General features: G+C 43.1%; 1 protein-coding gene across 1 annotated transcript in view; it reads right to left on the bottom strand.

The window, feature by feature from the left end:
* Positions 1–22,143, bottom strand: part of TJP2 (tight junction protein 2) — a 114,843-nt gene that overhangs the window by 79,897 nt on the left and 12,803 nt on the right. The window contains exon 2 of the mRNA XM_019794666.2: positions 8,597–8,717. The gene's annotated coding sequence lies outside the window, so the exon portion shown is untranslated. The remainder of the gene's footprint in view (positions 1–8,596; positions 8,718–22,143) is intronic.

The raw sequence follows: 22,143 nt of genomic DNA, 5'->3' as shown, positions 1-22,143 counted from the left end.
CGCAAGTACAGACCAGAGACAAGGCGAGAGAAGAAGCAGAGATTGTTGGCCCCACTGAGAAGAAAGCTGCCGGCAAAGGGGATGTCCCCACTAAGAAACCGCCTGTCTTCAACCTGGCATTAACACTGTCACCACCTTAGTGGAAAACAAGAAGTGGCTTAGCCAGTACTGATTGCACACGATGTGGATCGCACTGAGCTGGCTGTCTTCCTGCCTGCCCTGAGTCGTAAGATGGGAGTCCCCTATTACACTATCGAGGGCAAGGCCAGGCTGGGGCGTCTGGCCCACAGCAAGGCCTGTGCCACTGTTGCTTTCACACAGGTTAACTGGAAAGACAAAGGAGCTGTGGCTAAGCTGGTGGAAGCCATCAGGACCAATGACAATGACAGATATGGTGAGATCCGCTGTCCCTGGGGAGGCAACATCCTGAGTCCAAAGTCTGTGGCTTGAATCGCCAAGTTGGAAAAGGCAAAGGCTAAAGAACTGGTCACCAAACTGGGCTGAGTGGATGCTGTCGAATTTTCTGTACATAAAAGTAATAAAAAGTTCTCTTTCAAAAAAAAAAAAAAGAAAGAAAAGGTAAATGCCACAAATGCATCTGACTCCAGCCATGAGCTAGTTAATGAGAATCCTTGATACAAATGTGATCTGGTGTCTAAGAACTCCACAGTACCCTTTCCCTAAACAAGTACTTTAAGAAAATACACTTTAATAGGTTAAAAATTGGACTACGTAAAAAGGCCCTCATCTCACAGGCAAGGGAGAGAACTTGAGGTGAGAGAGGCCCAGGGGACTGTCGCAGGAGACACAGGTCCTCCAGGGAACCAGAGGGGCCTCTGGCAACACGTGAATTGCTTTAAAAAATTATCACCAGAACCCTCTGGTCTGAAGAATTCAGTATCCCTGATCAGCACAGATTAAAGTTGTTGAAGAGTCTTCTAGGTTTTCAAAGAATTCTCAGACTTGAAAGGGGCCTTAGACAAACATTGCAAGCAGAAAGTTTTCCAGGGCAGTGTAAATTAGTGCAGGCCTCGGAAACAAAGGCCACCAGGCCTAGGAAAGGCACTTCCAGAAGGCGCACAACCCTAGTTGAAGATGTGGCTCACAACATTTAAGTTCCTATGGGACTTCTGCTAAATTTCTCTGATGACAAGAATTACCTGAGGCCTCCCAGGTCTCTCCATGAGATGCTGGTTCGGAGGGGTCTAAGAAGGGGCAGGGGAATGGATGTTTTGAGCATGCACCCCACCCCACCCCCGAGTGAGGCTCATTATCAGGGAGGTCTGGGAAATTCTACCAAAGGTACACTGTTTGGTTTCCTTCCTTCCTTCCTTCTTCCCTCCCTCCCTTCCTCTTTTTTTTTTTTTTTTTTTTTTTTTTTTTTTTTTTTTTTTTTTAAGATTTTAGTTATTTATTTGAGAGAGAGAAGGAGAGTGTGAGCAAGAGAGCACAAGCAGGGGGAGCAGCAGAGGGAGTGGGAGAAGCAAGCTCCCTGCAGGGGCTCGATCCCAGGATGCTGGGATCATGACCTGAGCCAAAGGCAGCTGCTTAACTGACTAAGCCACCCAGGAGCCCCAGGGGACTTTGTTTTAATGCTCTGACACAAGACAGGAAGATTACCATTTTGAAGGCAGGTAAAACACTCAAAGGTCAGAAAATAATTCTCTCCATTTGAAAAATCCTGTCTTTGGTTTGCAAAAGAAAGGATCTGGTCTCCTCATTCTCTTTGTTGTATTTATTTACATATGTATCTGCATATACACATATCATTTATATTTCCATTATTTTTATATACATGATACTTGTTTATTTGCCCAAGCCATAGAGATCATAAAACATTAGCAAAACACGAGGTGCCTGGGTGGCTCAGTCAGTTAAGCATCGGGCTCCTATTTCTGCTCAGGTCATGATCTCAGGGTCATGAGATGGAGCTTTGCCTGAGGCTGGAGACTACTTAAGATTCTCTCTCTCCCTCTCCTGGCTTGTGCACACGTGGGCAGGCTCACATACTCTCTCTCAAAAAAAAAAAAAAAAAAAAAAATTAGCAAAATAGAACTACATTGTCACCATCCAAAGCAAACTACTATTAGAAACTAGGTAAGCATCCTTCCAGGTACCTCTCTACAGGTAAGCATATAGATAAATACACCTCTGCACACCTGGGGCCATACTAGACATGCACTTTTGCTAACTTTATTTCTACATAAGAATATTGCTTGACTTTTTTCATGGCAATACAGATCTATATCATGTTTCTAACTGCATAATATTCCATTTGTATGAATATACTATAATTTGCTGAATAAATACTTTTGCTTAAAGTTCTTTTTTAAAAAATGGTATGGAGTGGCACCTGGATGGCTCAGTCGGTTAAGCATCTGACTTCGGCTCAGGTCATGTTCTCAGGGTCCTGGGATGGAGCCCTGCATAGGACTCCCTGCTCAGCCGGGAGTCTGCTCCTCTCTCTTCCTCTGCCCCTCCTCCTGCTCGTGCTCTCTCTCTCTCTCTCAAATAAATAAATAAAATCTTTTAAAAAGGGTGGATGGAAGGACAAAATAACTCTTATGTAGTAATAATATTTAATAAAACACTAGTAAATTTAATGAATATCTAATTTATAATTGTATTTATTTAGATATAACATATAGTAATAATATAAAACATTTTATAACTTATCATTTATATTGTTAAAAGATTTCGCGGGATGCCTAGGTGGCTCAGTCAGTAACTGTCTGCCTTCAGCTCAGGTCATGATCCCAGGGTCCTGGGATCGAGTCCTGAATTGGGCTCCTTGCTCAGTGGGGAGCCTGCTTCATCCTCTCCCTCTGCTTGCCCTGCTTGTGCTCATGCTCTCTCTCTCTCTGACAAAAAAAATAAATAAAATCTCAGAAAAAAAAAGATTCCCCAGTTAACAAAATATTAATACTATATAATAAGCCCTGGTTCACGTTCTCTCCAGATTGGCAGTTATATCACCCCTAAACTGACCAATCCTTATGGTGACACTCCTTATGTCCAATTCTGGCCCCTTAGCGTTATCATGGACTCACCTCATAATATGGGCTTAGAAAAGCCAGCCAAAGGTGAAAACTTAAAACTTGTACTTCTCTTTCAAAGTGTGTTGACAGAGTTAATTATTTTAGTTAACTAGACTTAAGGTCTGAAGTTCACTTTCTGAATATCAAAAATTATATGTCAAACATCAATATCAAATTTTTTTAAGATTTTATTTATTTATTTGACAGAGAGAGGCAGCGAGAGAGGGAACACAGCTGGGGGACTTGGAGAGGGAGAAGCAGGCTTCCCGCAGAGCAGGGAGCCCAATGCGGGGCTCGATCCCTGACCTGAGCCAAAGGCAGACGTTTAACGACTGAGCCACCCACACACCCCCATCAATATCAAATATTAAGAGTAATTATAATCAAATAAGTATGTATATTATTAAAATCAATAATTTTTAAAATATCAATATAATTATGATTAAATGGGGGAATCTGTCCAGGGTGTTTTGTCTAGTCTTCCTATACAATCAGACTACCTCCAAACAAATCAAAAATTCGGCTGAACTGAAAACTGTTGTCACCAATCACTCTGTTGATAAAAACGTGACAAAGTACCAAAAACTAGGGCTACAATGATGACACCCCTTCCAAGCAAAAGATAGCTGCAAATTCTTTATCTCCATCTTAGCCGGCTAATGGAAATCATGATATGAGGTGCCTCTAGGTTTCCCCCACACAGCCACAGCACCAGGGCCCAATCAGGCGGCACGCAGAGCAGCACGACTGCTGATTACAAGTAAGACTGAACTCCCAGCTGGGCAACAGCCCTTATCCATGTAAATTTCCTCAGGCAGGGCAGTGCCTAGCCCCTAGGGTACTTGACACTATTACTAGACCCCTAAGTGCCTGGAATAGGTGGAGGAGAAACTGTTAGAGGGAAGGGCAGATGGTGGTGTGGAAAAGGGACAGTAAGTACAGAGAACCCTTCTAAGAAATCTGGCTGTGAAAAGTGAGAGATAGATAGCGCTCTGAGTTGGAAAGCACCTAGTCATCTTCTAATCCCCAGGTTCTGGATTCTTTTAAACCTGCAAGAGTATGATTAACTTTCTGCTTCAGAACCTAGCTTCAGGATTACTCATCTGTGTGCTATACTTAACAATGTCCAGACATCTCAAATTTCCAGAGATAGGCCAGATGGCCACCACTTTGTCTTGATTTCATGAGTAAACCACGTGCTCTAATTTTTATTTGGAAAACATGTCCGACTATAGCTTAAGCATTCAAAAGTAAGAATAAACCCTCCTTATTTTTACTTTTCTTTCACTTAAGTGGTATACCAATTTCTCATGATGAAAATTTGCTCGAATTGCTAAAATAACAGTCTTTATAGATAAGTATTTGGAGCAGTGCTCTTCCATTTTAAATACTTAGGAATATGGAATTATTGTGTGGATACCAACAAAACTCTTTGTCTGAATCTTTACAGATAGACAGTTAAGGTGCTTGAATCCCTGAATGCTTAAATAATTCCAAGTAAATATACTTACAGTGCAAGTTTAAGGGCTAACACATTGTTTAGAAACATTTAGGCTGTTTGGGAAGGACATTAGGAATAGAATAGCTAGGCACCTGGATGGCTCAGTTGGTTGAGCGTCTGCCTGAAGCTCAGGTCAGAATCCCAGGGTGCTGGGATCCAGCCCCACATCAGGCTCCCTGCTCATCGGGGAGCCTGCTTCTCTCTCTCCCTCTGCCTCCCACCCCCCGCCCCCACTTGTGCTTTCTCTCTCTGTCTGTCAAATAAATAAATAAATAAAATCTTTAAAAAAAATAGAATAGCTATACTCAGATAAATTCTGTACTTATAGGTATTTCACATTTTAACAGCAAAAAGAGCACATCTTGAAAAAGACCCTTTCTGTCATGAATTTTAAATGTTTCATATACTCCACTAACTTCCCACAGTCAAGCAGGTAAGATAGAAAACTGAATGGAAGAATATCTTATCCGGAAACTAACAGGCTAGCAACTTGGCACTGTGGTCTCCAGGCCACTGCGTTCCCAGGGAGCCTTGCAGAAACATGGCAGAAACAAACACTAGAAGCCAGTAAAGCACTGGGTGACAGAGCACAGCTATGCAGTCAGACAGGCCTGTGTTTCAACAAGCCTCCGTTCTGCTACTTTTTAGGTTTAACTTATGACCACTAGTTTTTGACCTACCCAAATGGCAAGTGTGACTTGGGCAGCTTACCTAAACTCTCTGAGCCTCCCTTTCTCATCTATAAAATGGTGTTATGGATTATATTGTGTCCCCCACAACATTTATATATTGAAGTCCTGCCCCTCGTTACCTCAGAATGTGACCTAATTTGGAGACAGGGTAGTCAAGTTAAAGTGAGGTCTTCAGGGTGGGCCCTAATCCATTACGATGGTGTCTTTATAAAATGGGGAAATGTGGACACAAAGACAGACACACGCAGAGGCAAGACAGGCATCTACAAGTCAAGGAGAGATGCCCAGAACAGACCCTTCCCTCACAACCCTCAGAAGGAAACGAGTCGGCCTACAGCTTGATTTCCGGCTTCAGCCTCCAGGACTGAGACACTAAATTCCCATTATAGAAGGCAGCTGGTTGGAGGTATTTCGTTCTGCAGCTCTAGGAAACCAATACACACTGGGAGTATAACTAGACCTACACCTCACAGGGTGGGTATGAGAATTAAATGAGACAGTGCAGAGAAAACATTAATCACCGTACCAACTACATTATAGTGAGCACTCAAATAATCATAAAGCTTTCATCGTCACTGCTACAGCTTGATGCTTCACTTCATACATCAGAATTACAGTGGGATTCTCACCACACACCATAACTTTTCTTCTAGCCTGTGCAGCATCTCTAAGCTCTGTGCTATACAGTCTCTGCTCCCCAAGTTCCTTTCCCCCCTTTGCCCATGTGGCCAACAACTTTTCATTCTCAGGTCACCTCTCAAATATCACCTTCCCCAGGAGACACCCCCCCTCACATGGTCACTGCCTCAGGCCTTCTGCTCCCATCCACACAAGGGGTGGATACAGGCTTCTTCACACAGCAATGCAGTTACTGATTCCAAATTAGACTCCCTGGTCGCCCAGGGAGGAGCTTTTATATTCCTCTAAATTTCCCTCAGGTAGTGCTGTGTGAGATGCTCCTTAAATGTTTGAGGAAACAATCCCTTCACATCAGGTAAGGAAATTGGCCACATACACCATCTCTAAACAAGCCCATGCTCTAAACCAGCTTTTTCTAGGTTAGAGGTTCTCAAAAGTGTGGTCTGGAAACTTGTTAGAAATGCATACTCCTGGGCCTCACCCCACATTGACCGAAGCAGAAACTCTGGGGGCACAACCCAGGAATCTGCTTTAACAAGCCCTCCAGAAGTTTCTGATGCCCTAAAGTGTGAGCACTACTGCTGTGGGTCCATGCAATTCAATAACAGGAGGTTTGGCAGCTGCTGTGAGCTCCCTAAGTATGCTTACAGAATGGGGAGGCCCTGGGGAGATAGGACTGCAGAGCGGCTCCCAGGTGCACAGGAGTAAAAGTTTTAAGTTTTCACCTTCAGCTGGCTTTTCTAAGCCCATATTATGGGGTGAGACCATAATAACTCTGAGGTCTCTGAATTGCCTAACAATGAGAAGCCATGTCAAGGAAGTGAAGCTCTGCCCAGATTCACATCCTTCCAGAAGGCTGATGATCAGAAACCTCAGGTCAAGGGCAGGCTCTACAGGAACCCTCCTCCACTCATGCCAGACACTGGATGCTAAGGGATCATAAAATTCTGGCTTCAGGAAACTTGGACAGCACCAAAGAATCCTTAACTCCAGGCCACCACCATCGATGGATCAGAACTAGCTCTTGAGAAAATCTGCTACTATTCTGAGTTTACGAATTAGGTTTCCAAGCTCTGTAGAGTTAGTATAACTCAGTATATACAGTTAGCTGTTACTACAGGAATCTCACTGAAGTTGGGAGTCAGAATCTGTGCAACCCTGGGAAAATCACTCAAAATCTGTGAATCTCAGTTTTTTTCTTTGTAAATAATACCTTTCCTCTCAGGATTGTTCTGAGGTTAAACAATGTGGGTAAACAAAATGACATCAAAGAACCTGTGGCCACTAGTACAGGGAATCAGAACCAGGGGAGCATTTATTAGAAGGAGCTTGCTTGGGACGCCTGGGTGGCTCAGTGGGTTAAGTGCCTGCCTTCAGCTCAGGTTATGATCCCAGATCCTGGGATCGAGTCTGACATCGGGTTCCTTGCTCAGCAAGGAGTCTGCTTCTCCCTCTCCCTCTGCTGCTCCCCCTTCTTGTTCTTTCTCTCTCTCACTGTCAAATAAATAAATACAATTTAAAAAGGGGGGGGCTTGCTTGAGTCACAAAGAGCGTTCCTTCCTACAGACAATGCCAGCACTATCCCCCTCTGCCACACTCCACACTGCTCCTCCAATTCATTTGACCAAATCAATAGATCCTACCTAGAAATCTAGTTTCAGGAAAACTGCTGGAGCCTCCGTAAGCATCTGTTTTCTTATGTTTGGAAGCTTTAAGAGCTCCATTGATAACATCTCAGCAAACAAAACCTACTGCAAGTCCGATCAGTTCAGTGGAAACTAAGGGCTTCCCCACACAAGCGTCCCTCTTTGGACAACTAGACTTCAAGAAAGACCTTCGTACGTGCCTAGCTCTTGCTATACTTAAACTCATTTCACGTCATATTGACACTTTCACTGATGATGGATCTGAACTCAGAAACTTTAAGGCACGTGCAGGCACACTGGGATTTGCTATCTGCTACCCTGGCGTGTGCCATTCACACTCTATTAAACTCAAGCTCCGACACACAGCTAGAATCCACCCAGGCAGGGGGTTTAAGCTTAAACAGGCAGGAATTATGAAACAAGCACATGAAAAAAATTCCAACCCCATTCCAGTGGACCACGGACTGGCCTATAATCAGGGGTTAAAGTGTAACTAAGAAAAAATGCATCGCAGCATCTGTCAAAATAAAATTTAATGCCTTGTAAATCTCATTTAATTCCTGCTTAGAATTGAATCAGTAAACAGATAATACTCACTCTTAGTTCTTTCACTAAAAGCTTGTACATAATTAATCTTTAGAAGCCGGTGCGACCGATGTCTGTAATATTTTCAGCAAAGTGCTTACCACTGTTACATAATTTTGCTACCTCAAACGTAATGGAAAAAACATGACTTACCAGAACGACCTATAACCCCAGACACTAAAATACCTTGTCAGGTATTTATTCTGAACCACGGCAGTTGGATTTATCTGCTCCAGCCGGGAAGGAGCTCAATTAGTCCTTGCCCAACTGCGGCAAAGTTACACCTATAAATTCAGACCATAAATGCAGGTACGGTGTTTCTGTCCGTTGGTAAATATGACATTACAATGAAATTTTCTCTGATATTGAACAATTTCTCTATCAGCAACGTTGAAAATGGTAGCCTTGACTATCGCTAGGATGTGAAATAATTTACATCAAACTTTAGGTGGAGGAAAGCCGATAACCAGGTTGATGAGAGAAAAAAGCAAGTACCTGGTAAAGCAGGCTGCCCGCCGGCACGCGTCTGGGCTTCCTGGGGAGCTCGTGCCAGGAGGCACAGCTGGGGTGCCAATCCCACTCACAGGGAGATGATAATAACGCGGTACTCCGCACCCTGAAAAAGACAATGTGGTTAAAAATCCAACATGGTCACTTCCACCACAGTAAGATCTTGGGAAACACACCGAAGTTCACATACTGTGCCATTCAGCCATTTATAACACGGCTTTTAATACGTTTACAGAGTTGTGCAACCGTCACCAAAATCCATTTTAGAGCATTCTCACTACTTCAAGAAAGAAACCTTGGGGCGCCTGGGTGGCTCAGTCAGTTAAGCCTCCGACTCTTGATTTTGCCTCAGGTCGTGATCTCACGGTCATAGGGTGGAGCCCCATGTCAGGCTCCGTGCTCAGTGGGGGAGTCTGCTTGAGATTCTCTACACCCCCGCCCCCCACATGCCTCTCTTTCTCTGTCTCTCAAATAAATAAATCTTTAAAAGAGAAAAAAAACTTCCACCCTTTAGGCCTCATCCCCCAATGCTCCAGTTCCCTCCTCCTGCCCCACGCTGGCAACCACGAATTTAAGTTTTGTCCCTACACAGTCACCACACTGGATGTTTCATAAAACAAGCTAGTATAATACATGACCTTTGTGACTGGTTTTGTTTACTTAGCATAATGTTTTGGAGTTTCGTCCATGCTCTAGCTTGTCTCAGAACTTCACTCCTTTTTAGGGCCAAATAATACTTCACTAGATGGACAGACTATACTTTATTTATATTTTCATCAGCTGATGTACATTTGGGTAGTTTCCATTTTGGCTATTATGCACAGGTGTTTACACAGGCAGTTGCTGTTTTTTTTAAAGTAAAGCTTTTATTTATTTATTTGTCAGAGAGAGCACAAGCAGGGGGAGCAGCAGGCAGAGGGAGAAGCAGACTCCCCGCTGAGCAGGGAGCCTGACACGGGACTTGATCCCAGGACCCTGGGAGCATGACCTGAGCCGAAGGCAGATGCTTGACCGACTGAGCCACCCAGGCACCCCTTGACAGGCAGTTTTCATTTCTGTCAGTGTGTATCTAGGAGTGGAATTGCTGTTCCGAATATTTTCATCCTTCAGAAAACGGAGAAAATGAGTACTCCTGTAAAATCTGGCACCACCAATCCACCCGAGGGTCATCCTAAGGAAAAAACTCTTGTGAGAATTCACTTTTCAGGTGAAAAAAAATACTCAGCAGGTGGGAAAATACAGAGAAAACTTTTTTTTTAAATTATAGTAAAATACACTTAACATAAAATTTGCCATTTTCAAGTAAACAATAAATAGAGGGGTGCCTGGGTGGTGCAGTTGGTTAAGGATCTGACTCTTGATTTCGGCTCAGGTCATGATCTTGGGGTCATGAGATGGAGCCCCCATCAGGCTCTGCACTCAGCAGGGAGTCTGCCTGAGATTTTTTTCTCTCCCTCGCCCTCTGCCCCTCCCCCCACTTGTGCATGGGTGCTCGCTTGCTTGTGCGCGCTCTCTCTCTCTCTCAAATAAATGGATAAATCTTTTTTAAAAAGTAAACCACAGAGAAAACATTTTAAACTAAAAGGGAATTCATTTTTTCACAGCATTTATGATACTGGCTCATCTTTACTTTTATATTTGTGGATTGCCCACAATTCAAAAAGATGGCAGGTCCTTTTTTTTTTTTTGACCCCTAATTCCAAGGGAATCCAACAAACATCCCTTCTGCACATTTTTATTGATCCTGCATATGCCTTTTAAACCGCACAAGGAGGCAAGCTCACTTCTGGGTGAGGCCTGGGCCCTGGCAGCTTCACACAGGGTAGTCATGTCCAGTGGGAGGAAGAATGTGGCTTCTCACCAGTTCTGGACATACTCTTCTGTTTGCTAGACAAAGTGATATTGTGGTATCTATGCAAAACACTCCCTACACGATGAAACAGAAATAAAGGATAGTGTCGATTTTATTTATACAGGCAGGGGACACATTTCCCTTCTCCTCCAAGAAGCAGCAGGAAATGTAGGCACTGGCTAAAGCAAGGCCATCTGGACATCCTACAAAGCAAGCAACAGGGTTAGAGCCCGGCCCATGCATGGTTTCTATTATTACTTCCAAAGACAAATAAATGGCCAGCAAATCAAGATGGGCTTGGTTACGCTTTTGGCCTTAATATGAAATTCTTCTACAGGTATCAACTCCAAAAAGTGCTTGTTTCTTGTACTGAATCAGATTGCTTTTTAATTAAATCAGTTTTCTGCATTTCTAGAACATCTTGGTTTTAACTTTCTTTGATAAGATTCCCAAGGTTTTGGACACGTATTGGAACCACCAATAACAATCAACCATTCCTAAAATACACCAATATTGACTAGGGCTACTTTTAAATTTAGAAATAGCTTGAGAAAGAACTAAATTATATTTTTGGTTTTCAAGAGTATTGACAGATATGTAACAGATTAGTATCAGGTAACATGAAAATCTTGACAAAACTTTAAAAGGAAAATTCATAGGTGGATCGGTATTTTTGTGTTTGAATGTCAATTCCTTTGAACATTTTTTTTCTTTATTTGTGGCTATACCGACACCAAGTTAAGCACGGGCAAATCTTTGCTGAGCACCTCCCACATGCCAGGCACTGGGGCAAACATGCACCTGCAGAAACTGTCCAAACTGTGCTGCAGTGAACTTGCAACACGCAGCCAGGTGGGTAGCTGGTGGTCTGGGCCTATCATGTGACTACAGTTTACAGAGGAGAAGCCCAATCACTGCCCCATTTGCAGACAGCAAGACAAAGTACTCAAAGGAGGAGGGCGTTGGCGGCCAATGAATTCCTTGAGGTTTTGAAAACTGAATCATGACCTGACTTCCAATTATGTTTTAAAATGTGAAAGCAGCTGTTCTTGAATACCACGCTGCAGCAATTGTAATATTTATTAAAAAGAATGAAACGACCTAAATTCTTGGAAAAAATATCGGCCTCATTATTAAGTCAACCAGGCCAATACGGATCTCCGGTCAGATATCCCTCCACAAAAGCAGGGCCAGCCACCTGCCTTCTTACCACTGTCATCTCTAACGATGGCAGGGAGGGGGCAGGTGTTGGGACTGCAAGCCCTCAGGAAGATCAGAAAAGTTTGAAGTCGTGGCGCCTGGCTGGCTCAGTCAGAGGATCATGCGACTCTTGATCTCAGGGTTTTGAATTCAAGCCCCACGTGGGGTGTACAGATTACTTAAATAAATAAAACTTAAAAAAAAAAAAGTTTGGGCGCGCCTGGGTGGCACAGCAGTTAAGCGTCTGCCTTCGGCTCAGGGCGTGATCCTGGCGTTTTGGGATCAAGCCCCACATCAGGCTCCTCTGCTATGAGGCTGCTTCTTCCTCTCCCACTCCCCCTGCTTGTGTTCCCGCTCTCGCTGGCTGTCTCTATCTCTGTCAAATAAATAAATAAAATCTTAAAAAAAAAAAAGTTTGGGGTCAAGGGGAAAGCAAGTATGCCAATGGAGAGCACTTCTCAAGGTGCTTGCTTCTCAAAGTGTGGGTCATGGACTGAACCATCAGCATCACCTGGACCATCCACCAGTCATCACCTGGGTTGACAGCAGGACCTGGAAGCTAATTAAATGCAGACTCCCAGGTCCCACCATAATTACACAATTAGAATCTGCATTTTAACAATGATTCATATGTACATTAAGATGTGAGAAATAAGACATCAGAGTGACTCTGAAAGATTTAGGACTGCTTAGTGAAATTAATCAGTAGGAGATAGCCCCTGCTAGGTTACCCAGAAAGGGGGTTTTACTAAAAGCTTAGTGAAGGATATTCCCATGTCCAAAGGAAGACTGTGTTAGGTGAAAAGGGAGTCAGCAAACACAAGAATGAGAACCAGCAAAACAATGTTTAGTCCGTGTGTATTTAAAGAACTCAAAGTATTACAGATACAAGAAAGATCTCGTTGTCCTGTGACACAGTGCTATTTCATCAGGCTTCAGGGAATGTTCTCTTAAAAAAAAGAGAGTACGAGATAGAGCGAGAAGAGGAGACAGAGAGAGAGAGACAACATTCAACTTCCTTTATTAAGAATCACTTTGGAGTGAATAGTTTGACTTCTGTGTGGCTTACTTGGGGAAATGAGGAGAAGCAGAGGTGGTTTTACTTAGGGTACTTACTCATTCCAATGGCAGGAAAGGTTATCTTCAAAAGAAATGAATAATGTGGCAATTCATTTACACATCTGAATCGTGTGGGTCTGTTTAGGGAGAATCCCTTAAGGACTGATCCTGAGCCAGAAACCAAGAACATTCAGTTGCTGTCTGAGGGCCAAGCCCTCGACAGTGGTGACTCAAATGAGTCTCGGTTTCACACTTGTAAAAATCAAAGACCGAATCAGAATTAGGTAGTGATGAGATATAGACCTTGTGCTGCACCTCTCCAATTTTGTGAATTAGTATGTCCCTCATCAATCACAGTATTTCTTTTCTGCTAAGCCCAGACTTGACTTGGGTGCCCTCCCTAACCCGACACTTTCAGCAGCCCACACATCGACTGGCTTTGGCATGCAACAGGAAACCTCTCTGCTGTTCCTGACAAAAGGTCCTCCCAGCTCTGAACTTCTGTCATTCTGGGACAGAAGTCCAGGCTACAGTATGCTCCATCTCCAAGGGCTACTTAAAGAATCACAATGATGTGATGTAATGAGCACTGGGTATTATATAAGACTGATGAATCACAGACCTGTACCTCTGAAACCAGTAACACATTAAATGTTAACTAATTGAATTAAAATTTGAAAAATGTTTAAAAAAACTAAAAATAAAGAATCACAATTTGGTCATTACGACATGTTTTCCATGGCCCTCACTAAACATTAACCCACACGGACTCTCCCAGGGTTACTATATGCCCCTTGCCCTCTTGGCGCCTATATACACTTCCTTTCCCTCTCAAGAGTAAAACAGTAAAACAATGAATAATGATGATGATGATGCCTCGGGATCCCATTCGAAAGCACCTCTAAAATTTCTTCAAGAAATATCTAATGTAGGGGCACCTGGGTGGCACAGCCGTTAAGCGTCTGCCTTCGGCTCAGGGCGTGATCCCGGCATTATGGGATCGAGTCCCACATCAGGCTCCTCTGCTATGAGGCTGCTTCTTCCTCTCCCACTCCCCCTGCTTGTGTTCCCGCTCTCGCTGGCTGTCTCTATCTCTGTCGAATAAATAAATAAAATCTTTAAAAAAAAAATATCTAATGTATTTCTAATAAAAAAAGACTACCTTTTACAGATGGGAAGAAAATCTACCTAAATCAAATGTCTCAACAGCAGCACTATCGACATTTTGGGCTGGATAATTCTTTGTNATACTTACTCATTCCAATGGCAGGAAAGGTTATCTTCAAAAGAAATGAATAATGTGGCAATCCATTTACACATCTGAATCGTGTGGGTCTGTTTAGGGAGAATCCCTTAAGGACTGATCCTGAGCCAGAAACCANCAGGGGGACCGTCCCAACCATTTTAGGATGTTGGACAGCATCCCTGACTTCCACCCGCCAGAAACCAGTAGCAACTCCCTAGGCTGTAACAGCCAAAATTGTGCCCAGACGTTGCCAAAAGTCCCCTGGGGGGCAAATCTCACCCCCTCCCTCCCTCCATTGCAAACTTCTGACCTAAATGATTACAGTAATTCTCTTAGGGAGATGGGATTACAGATGATTCTCTTCCTTATTTGTATTTTCTAATTCTTGTCTAATGAACGTATATTGTTTATATGCTAAAAATAAGCTAGTGACTTGTGATGCCTGGGTAGCTCAGTTGCTTAACCATATGCCTTCGGCTCAGGTCATGATCCCAGGGTTCTGGGATCGAATCGGGCTCCTTGCTCAGGTAGGGCATCTGCTTCTCCCTCTGCCCGCTGCTCCCCCTGCTTGTGCGCATGCTCTGTCTCTCTGACAAATAAATAAATAGAAAATCTTAAAAAGAAATACCGTTAGCTACACAGATGCCTCAAGTTGATCCCTGAGTGAGTGCCAATGTGCAGTTCATTCAGTTTAAAAATTCAATTCAGGGGCGCCTGGGTGGCACAGCGTTTAAGCGTCTGCCTTCAGCTCAGGGCGTGATCCCGGTGTTGTGGGATCAAGCCCCACATCAGGCTCTTCCGCTATGAGCCTGCTTCTTCCTCTCCCACTCCCCCCACTTGTGTTCCCTCTCTCGCTGGCTGTCTCTATCTCTGTCGAATAAATAAAATCTTTAAAAAAAAAAAATTCAATTCAGGGACACCTGGGCGGCTCAGTAGGTCAAGTGTCCAACTCTTCGTTTTGGCCTAGGTCGTGATCTCAAGGTCATGGGATCAAGCCCCATGCTGGGTTCCTGCTCCGTAGGGAGTCAGTTTGAAATTCTCACTCTTGCTCTCCCTCTCTCCCTGCCCCTCCCCCCCAGCCCCACGCTCATACACACTCTCTCAAATAAATAAATAAGAAAATCTTTAAAATGTTTTTAAAAATAAAAATACAATTCAGTCCCTAAAAATACTATCTGCCATACAGACACCTTAAATTAAACTTCTCTTCAATGTGTAAAAGACACAAAAGAAGGGACTTTAGACAAGAAAGCAGGGATTGAGGCCTCTAACCATCCCGAAAATAACATCTAAACCCTTCTTCAGCGTGGTAAATTAGTGGGACATTAGAAAGAGATGTAAAGTAGAATAAAAAGTATTTACCTGAAACATTCCACATGTACACTTTAGTCAGAAAAATACTCGCGTTATAGGAAAAAAATAAGGCCCAATTAATTATCTCATCTTTAAGAACTGCTATATGTACAGACCNAGGAAAATAACATCTAAACCCTTCTTCAGCGTGGTAAATTAGTGGGACATTAGAAAGAGATGTAAAGTAGAATAAAAAGTATTTACCTGAAACATTCCACATGTACACTTTAGTCAGAAAAATACTCGCGTTATAGGAAAAAAATAAGGCCCAATTAATTATCTCATCTTTAAGAACTGCTATATGTACAGACCATGTGAAAAAAAAAGACAAAATCAGAAAATTAAAATATCCAAATGTAAAAATACCCATTATCTCATCTTCTTGGCTGCTAGACTAGGATTTTTCTTAGAGTTATTATTGCCATGAATTTTATTAGTATTTTAATTCAGTCTGGCAAGGCCCTATGTGCCAGGAAGAAACAAGTTCTCAGTGAAGAACTCACCGTCTATTCCCCGTAGGACAGGGATGACCCTTTCCTCTGCCCAGACCCCCCCCAAACACACACGAAGCATCTTCTGCCCTCCTCTGCTTACCCGGGGTGCTGCCAGAGGTTCGCATGTCTTCTGCTCTCAGGAAGAAGCTCTCTTTTGTTCAGTGGGGTGATACCAACTGCGGCTTCCAAGATAGCCATGTATTTCTTGTACCTCATCTTGTCTCAGAACAAGATCATGTAAATTTCGGACACTGATCAGCGGAAGCAAACGAAGTAATCTTTGCGAAGCCCCTGTGCTTTTAGATGCTCTGTGTCCCCCTGGCTCGAGCTACTGAACTCTACAGTGCCGGGTGAGGGTGCTGGCAAGGCTGAGGCCAAGCCACAAATAAATAAAAAAAAAAGAAAGTCTCATTCGGATTTCCCTGCAACGTCAGTATTATATAAGGCTAAAGAATTTTGAATAAAGCACTAATGAAAATGACTTGCAGGACAACCGTGGTCCTAAACACAGCAATCTAACGTACACTCCCCAATTAATCCGCACATAAATCTTTGAGGCTGCTAATCCTTCAAGTACTCATGGCACAGGAGGTGATTTATCTCAAGGTCTGGAAATAATTGGTCCAAAAAGCCTGCATGCCTCTGGATGAACTAAAATCAGAAACTGATTTGCTCCTTCTACAAATACCTCTACCCAAAAAGCTGTGCTTTGACAAATCAGGGATACCAGTTGTCATTTCCTAGCAAGGTATTTCTAGATGCTATAAACTCCTTGCTTGAGTCAATAGCAAAGATTGATTAATTGAGAAACAATTGTTTGGGTGGGTTTTTTTTTTTAAACATCTTTTTAAATACCTCTAGAACCCAACACAGGCGAGCTCCCATAGCATAAGAATATACTGCCTGGAGATGGTCAGACTCTACCCACTCCCTGTTGTTGTAAACGTCTCCCCCCTCAGCTTGGAAGGCCTTTCTTACCCTCTTTCCGTGGGCTAATGGCGGGCTGTCGTCACAGCAGCCCACCTCATGAGTCATGGTACCCACAGGCCAGTCTCCCCTGGGATGAAATTATGACATTCGGCGAAACCGGGGGCGAGAGGACGCCCGGATGTTGGCACTCACGTTCCCCGCCACGTGAGAGAGCTCGTCACGAGCAGGTAGGAAGAACTGTACCAACAGAGATGGGATGATTTCATCTGAGCTTCTGGATCCAGCTCTGCCTAAGGCCACTGTCATCCCGGAGACCCCACTTACGCTTTTCTCCAAGTTAGTAAATTGACTTTTGTGAAATTTCGTTTTAGTTGCGCTTCTGTCACTTGGAAGTAGTTCTGACTTACCCACCTCCCTGACCGATTTCTTCAAGCTGTATTTTTTCCACCGATTATACTACAGGAGTTGTGCTATTCCTTGTCTAAACAGACTCAGACGTAAAAGGGAAGTAAACAGGACGGAGGCATTATGGGTTAATCCCGATTAACCTAGATATCCACAGTAAGTGTCCCAAACTCTTCCCCATCCTCCCAAATCTTGAGCTCTTCTTCTACAGATTCTCTCGCTTTCCTCAGTAGCAAGTTTCTTTGTCTTTGTCTTTTTATTTTAACCTGAATGACCTAAATCAGTGGTCTCCAAAGTGGGGTGCACGCACCAAAAGTCCTTGGAGTATGAAAAAAAAAAAAATCAAACCATCTGTTTCCTATTTTCTCTCACCCATTAAAAATTTAGCTTGAGTGCTTATTGTGAAATAGTCATAATATTTACTTTGAGAACTTCTATATTTTAAATTACATTAAGTTATGCCAGTTATAAAACTCAGGGTTACTGGAGGGGAGGTGGGCAAGGAGATGGGGTAACTGGGTGATGGGCATTAAGGAGGGCACGTGATGTGATGAACACTGTTATATGCAACTGATGAATCACTAAATTCTACCCCTGAAACTAATAATACACTATATGTTAACTCACTGGAGTTTAAATAAAAATCTAAAAAATGAATAAATAAATAAATTTTTATAAGTTAAAAAGATATGCCAGTTATAAATTACTATTGTAGACTGTGCTTAAAAATGTGAATAGGGTATGTGAGCAAAAAAGTTTGAAGGTCAGTGGCCTAAATACCCTTCAATCTCTCCTTAAGCCTCAGTTTCCCATTTAGATGAGAGGCCTGGCCAGACAAATGCAGAGTTGTAGTTCAAATAAACAACAAAAGACTAAGAAACTCCCACTTCACTTGCCTGATTATACAATTAATATAATCTAACCACAAAAGAGTGGTGGAAACAAGGGATAAACCACTTGGTCTCGGAAAATATTTCATTTCCATAGTATTCATGAATATTACTCCCACTGGTTGTTCTGTAAACAATTAGTACCAGTTAGTCACAGGAATTCTTTTATAGGCTGAACTCGGTTTTGCTACAGCTGCCACCACTGAAAAAAACTACAATACAGCCCTCATTTAATCATACAGGAAGATGTAATTATACTTACACAACAGTCTTTGTTCTAACAAATTGTATTTATAACGACGCGTGATAAAAATTACTATACAGCCCACTCAAATAAGAAACGAAGCCTGAGCTAGCAACAACACAGAAAATCAAGTTAAACTCGCTACCCGACAGCAGCTGTTTTACTCCGGTGAAAGTGACACGATATTTTATGAATGACACGTTTTAAAGTTTCGTTTTCTATAGGAATTTTTTGTGCATTTAACATACATCTTATGGAGTGATTCCTATCTATGATGACCTCCTACAAAACTAAAACTGGGTCTTTCATGAGGAAAAGAATTCTGCCTTAGCAAATAATAAAAAAAAGAATTTGCTTTTCTTCCATAAATGAGATTGTTTCTGATTTATAATTTACTTATTTATCCATTTAAAAAATTGTCATCTTTGTGAGAACGCCTTCGTAAGAGTACTTATTAAGGACAATAACACAGAAAACAAAAATATAGCCAAAATATCCCCATCCAGATATGTACTTACATGGCACTTTCTTCATAAGTCTAGAAACTTCAGAAATATGTATTTATTTAGTTAATTCCCTTAGAATTCTTGAAATTCTTTACAACTATCTGATTAAAAATCACTTATCTACTTAAAACACGACGCTAAGTCTACATGATCCAAAAAAGCTTTTAAGTCAGGATACTCAAGGACACTTTGGTCTGAATGATTTAGGTTGAACATAAAAATTCACAGATCAGACTGGTGTGTTCCCTTAAACTGATTAATTTCTACTTTATTTCTGCTGGAGAAAAACAGTGGACATCCTTCTTCCCTGAGTATTTTAACCGTTCCTGTGCTTTAGAAGTATAAAAATGGAAATGAACTAATGTCCCAAACGGGCTGTTTTACAGGGTGTGGTCTGCTTTTCAGGAGCCGGAAAAAGCCCTAACTAAAAGTAGAAGAGGAGGGAAACCACTATTTCTTTTTAAGCTTTACTGCAAATACACCATATGACTTTATGCGCGTCGTTACATTTTCTGGCCCCTTAATATCTTCATATATAATATATATTTACGTATTTGCTACTTAGGCGATCTATCAGAACACTGTAAGAAAAACAAGCTCCACGATATAAAGGAATCACCAAACAGTTCTCGAACATTAGTTGAGGGTCTCCTAGATTCACCCGCCTCTGCCCAAACCAGCCTGCCCTCTTCACAGTCATCTTCCAAATGCACTCACTTCTGGGTTTATTTAAACCATTACCTTCAACTGGATGCCACCAAACCCGTCGTTCTCATCCTATCCTTCCACCCAAGCCAATACGTGTCTGAAATCACCCCCTGCCCAGCTCGCAGCCACAGCTGCCTCTCGCCTTTTCCTGTTTCCTGCATCCCCCACCTGGTTTGCCTGGCATGAGACCCGGAAGCCATCATCACCTGGTCCCCTGGTGCCCATTCATACCAGCCCCATGACGCAGGGAAAGAGAGCTGTGTTTACATGGGAAATCTGGATCTGAGTCCCACCTCTGCCGTTTAAGGCCTAGTGATCTCCAACAAGTTATTTGACCCTTCTGAACCTATTTTATCATCTGTAAAACTGGAATAAGACCACAACACAGGGATGGTTTTAGTAATGCATGGGGATGATGTATACGCATTCCATGCCTACCATCTCGTCCCTCCCTCCCTCCCTTCCACCTCTGCCATCTGTCCTTTTTCCACTCCCAAGACCTCTTCAAGAAACCTTCAAGAAATCTTCCCCAATCCTCATTTCTCTACAAGGTGCACTTAAAAACTTCTGACCCTCCCATGCACCCACAACTTCCTTCAACACACAGTTAAAGAATCAGAAAAGCCCAAGGCTGAGCGGTTTTGTGGGGAAAAAACAGAGACTGAAAAAAACAGGCAGGCTGAAAGAACAGGGACCCAGGGGCTGGAGTGAGTGATGGAAACCCTGAAAAAGAGAACATAGGGTCTTGGGGGCCCACTCAGGTGGTACCCACCAGCTATAGAAGTTCTCCCTTATAACAGTCCCCACATTTTAAACCTCTGCTACAGAATAAGTAAGAGCCAACATTAAAATCACTTAATTAACTATTCCTCCCAAATAATGTGCATACATAATAATTCATGGATTCCTCATTCCTAAGAAATAAGAAACTTTCCACTCCTCATGTGCATGAAGTCTGCTCCCTGTTGCTTTTGGAAGAAACTGTTCATGCTACGTTTCTACTCTGAACCTAGAGTTGTAGGATTCTAGCCGGTCTCTTGCTTGGGCGCAGATGAGGGAGGAGGCAATGCACAGAATTTCGAACACCGACAGGAGCTGGCTTAAGTCAAAAAGGGCTTGGCCGTTAGTTGGGTTAGAAGGATATTAGTCACTTCTGCAATTTCAGGAAAGGGACAGAGTCTCTGGAACTTGGTAGACACTACACCAGCTCAGAAGCGTTGAGATACAGCGGTCAGCTGCCAGCCACTGGGAAGTGGAGTTCACACAATCCCACGATCGCCCTGCTAACACACCCCTCCACTCCCAGCATGAACTGGGGCTCCACACTGCCCAGGACTGAAGTCCAGCTCCCCCTCTAATTAGCTCTGTGAGCTTGGTCAAGTCACTTAATGTCTCTTTGCCTTAGTTTTTTCATCTGTAAATGGGGTTAATAATAGCAGTGACCTCATAGAGCTGTTTCAAAAACTAATCAGTCATTCGTGTAAAGCATGTAGCACATGTAACACGCAGCACATAGTATATACCATGTAAGTGTGTGTTATTTTCTTTTCCTTGCTAACTAGCTGCAGCTTCATTTTTTCCAGAAAGCTCTCTTTGGTTGAAGACCCCCGCCCCCCAGACCAGGCTAGGTTACTCCTTTTGCCCTCTCAAATACTTTCTGCTTAAATCTATCAAAACTGGAGACATAGAGCTTAAATAGTGTGTTTAAGCATGTGCAGAGGATACAGTGGGTCCTCTGGGCCATGGAAGGAGATGAATTAAAGGAAAGGAGTCCTGGCAGCTGAGGGGGTTGACTTCCACATCAATCCAGGCCTGCCCCCAACCCTGTGCAGTAATGGTCAGCCTGGTTGTCAGATACAGGTTTGGTTCGAGGCAGATCCATGCTCAGTGATCACCGAGCCTCAGAATGGGGCCCCATGGAGGAGCCTCATCCAGCCCTGAGAACCCAGAAAACACTATGGAGTTTAAGGCAGAAGAACCCGATTATGTGAGCCCCAGGCTTGCTCTCCTGGAACATCAGTGGGAGAAGGTAGACTGTGCTGTCACAGCGCCTGTGCTAACAGTTCACTTGGTTTCAGGCAGAATTCTGCCTGAATTAGTTTGCTAGGGCTGCCGTAACAAAGTATTAGGGAGTGTAACCAAAAGAAATCTTACAATTTATTCAACTCATGGTTCTGGAGGCTGGAAGTGCAAGACCGAGATGTTGACAGGGTTGGTTCGTTCTGAGGGCCACGAGGCAGGGCTCTCTCCTTGGCTTGTAGGTGGCCGTCTTCTCCCTGTGACTTTACATTATCTTCCCTCTGTACATGCCTGCATCCAAACGTCCTCTTCTTATAAGGACACCAGTCATATTGAACTAGGGTCCACCCTAATGACCTCATTTTAAACTTCATTACCTCTGGGGGCGCCTGGGTGGCTCAGTCGTTAAGCGTCTGCCTTCGGCTCAGGGCGTGATCCCGGCGTTATGGGATCGACCCACATCAGGCTCTTCTGCCATGAGCCTGCTTCTTCCTCTCCCACTCCCCCTGCTTGTGTTCCCTCTCTCGCTGGCTGTCTCTGTCTCTGTCGAATAAATAAATAAAATCTTTAAAAAAAAATTTTCATTACCTCTGTAAAGACCCTATATCCAAATAAGGTCACATTCT

This window comes from Ailuropoda melanoleuca, chromosome 17, assembly GCF_002007445.2.
Source record: "Ailuropoda melanoleuca isolate Jingjing chromosome 17, ASM200744v2, whole genome shotgun sequence".
Lineage (NCBI taxonomy): Eukaryota > Metazoa > Chordata > Mammalia > Carnivora > Ursidae > Ailuropoda > Ailuropoda melanoleuca.
The sequence above is the reverse complement of the archived record's forward strand: the minus strand, read 5'-3'. Positions and strand labels throughout refer to the sequence as shown.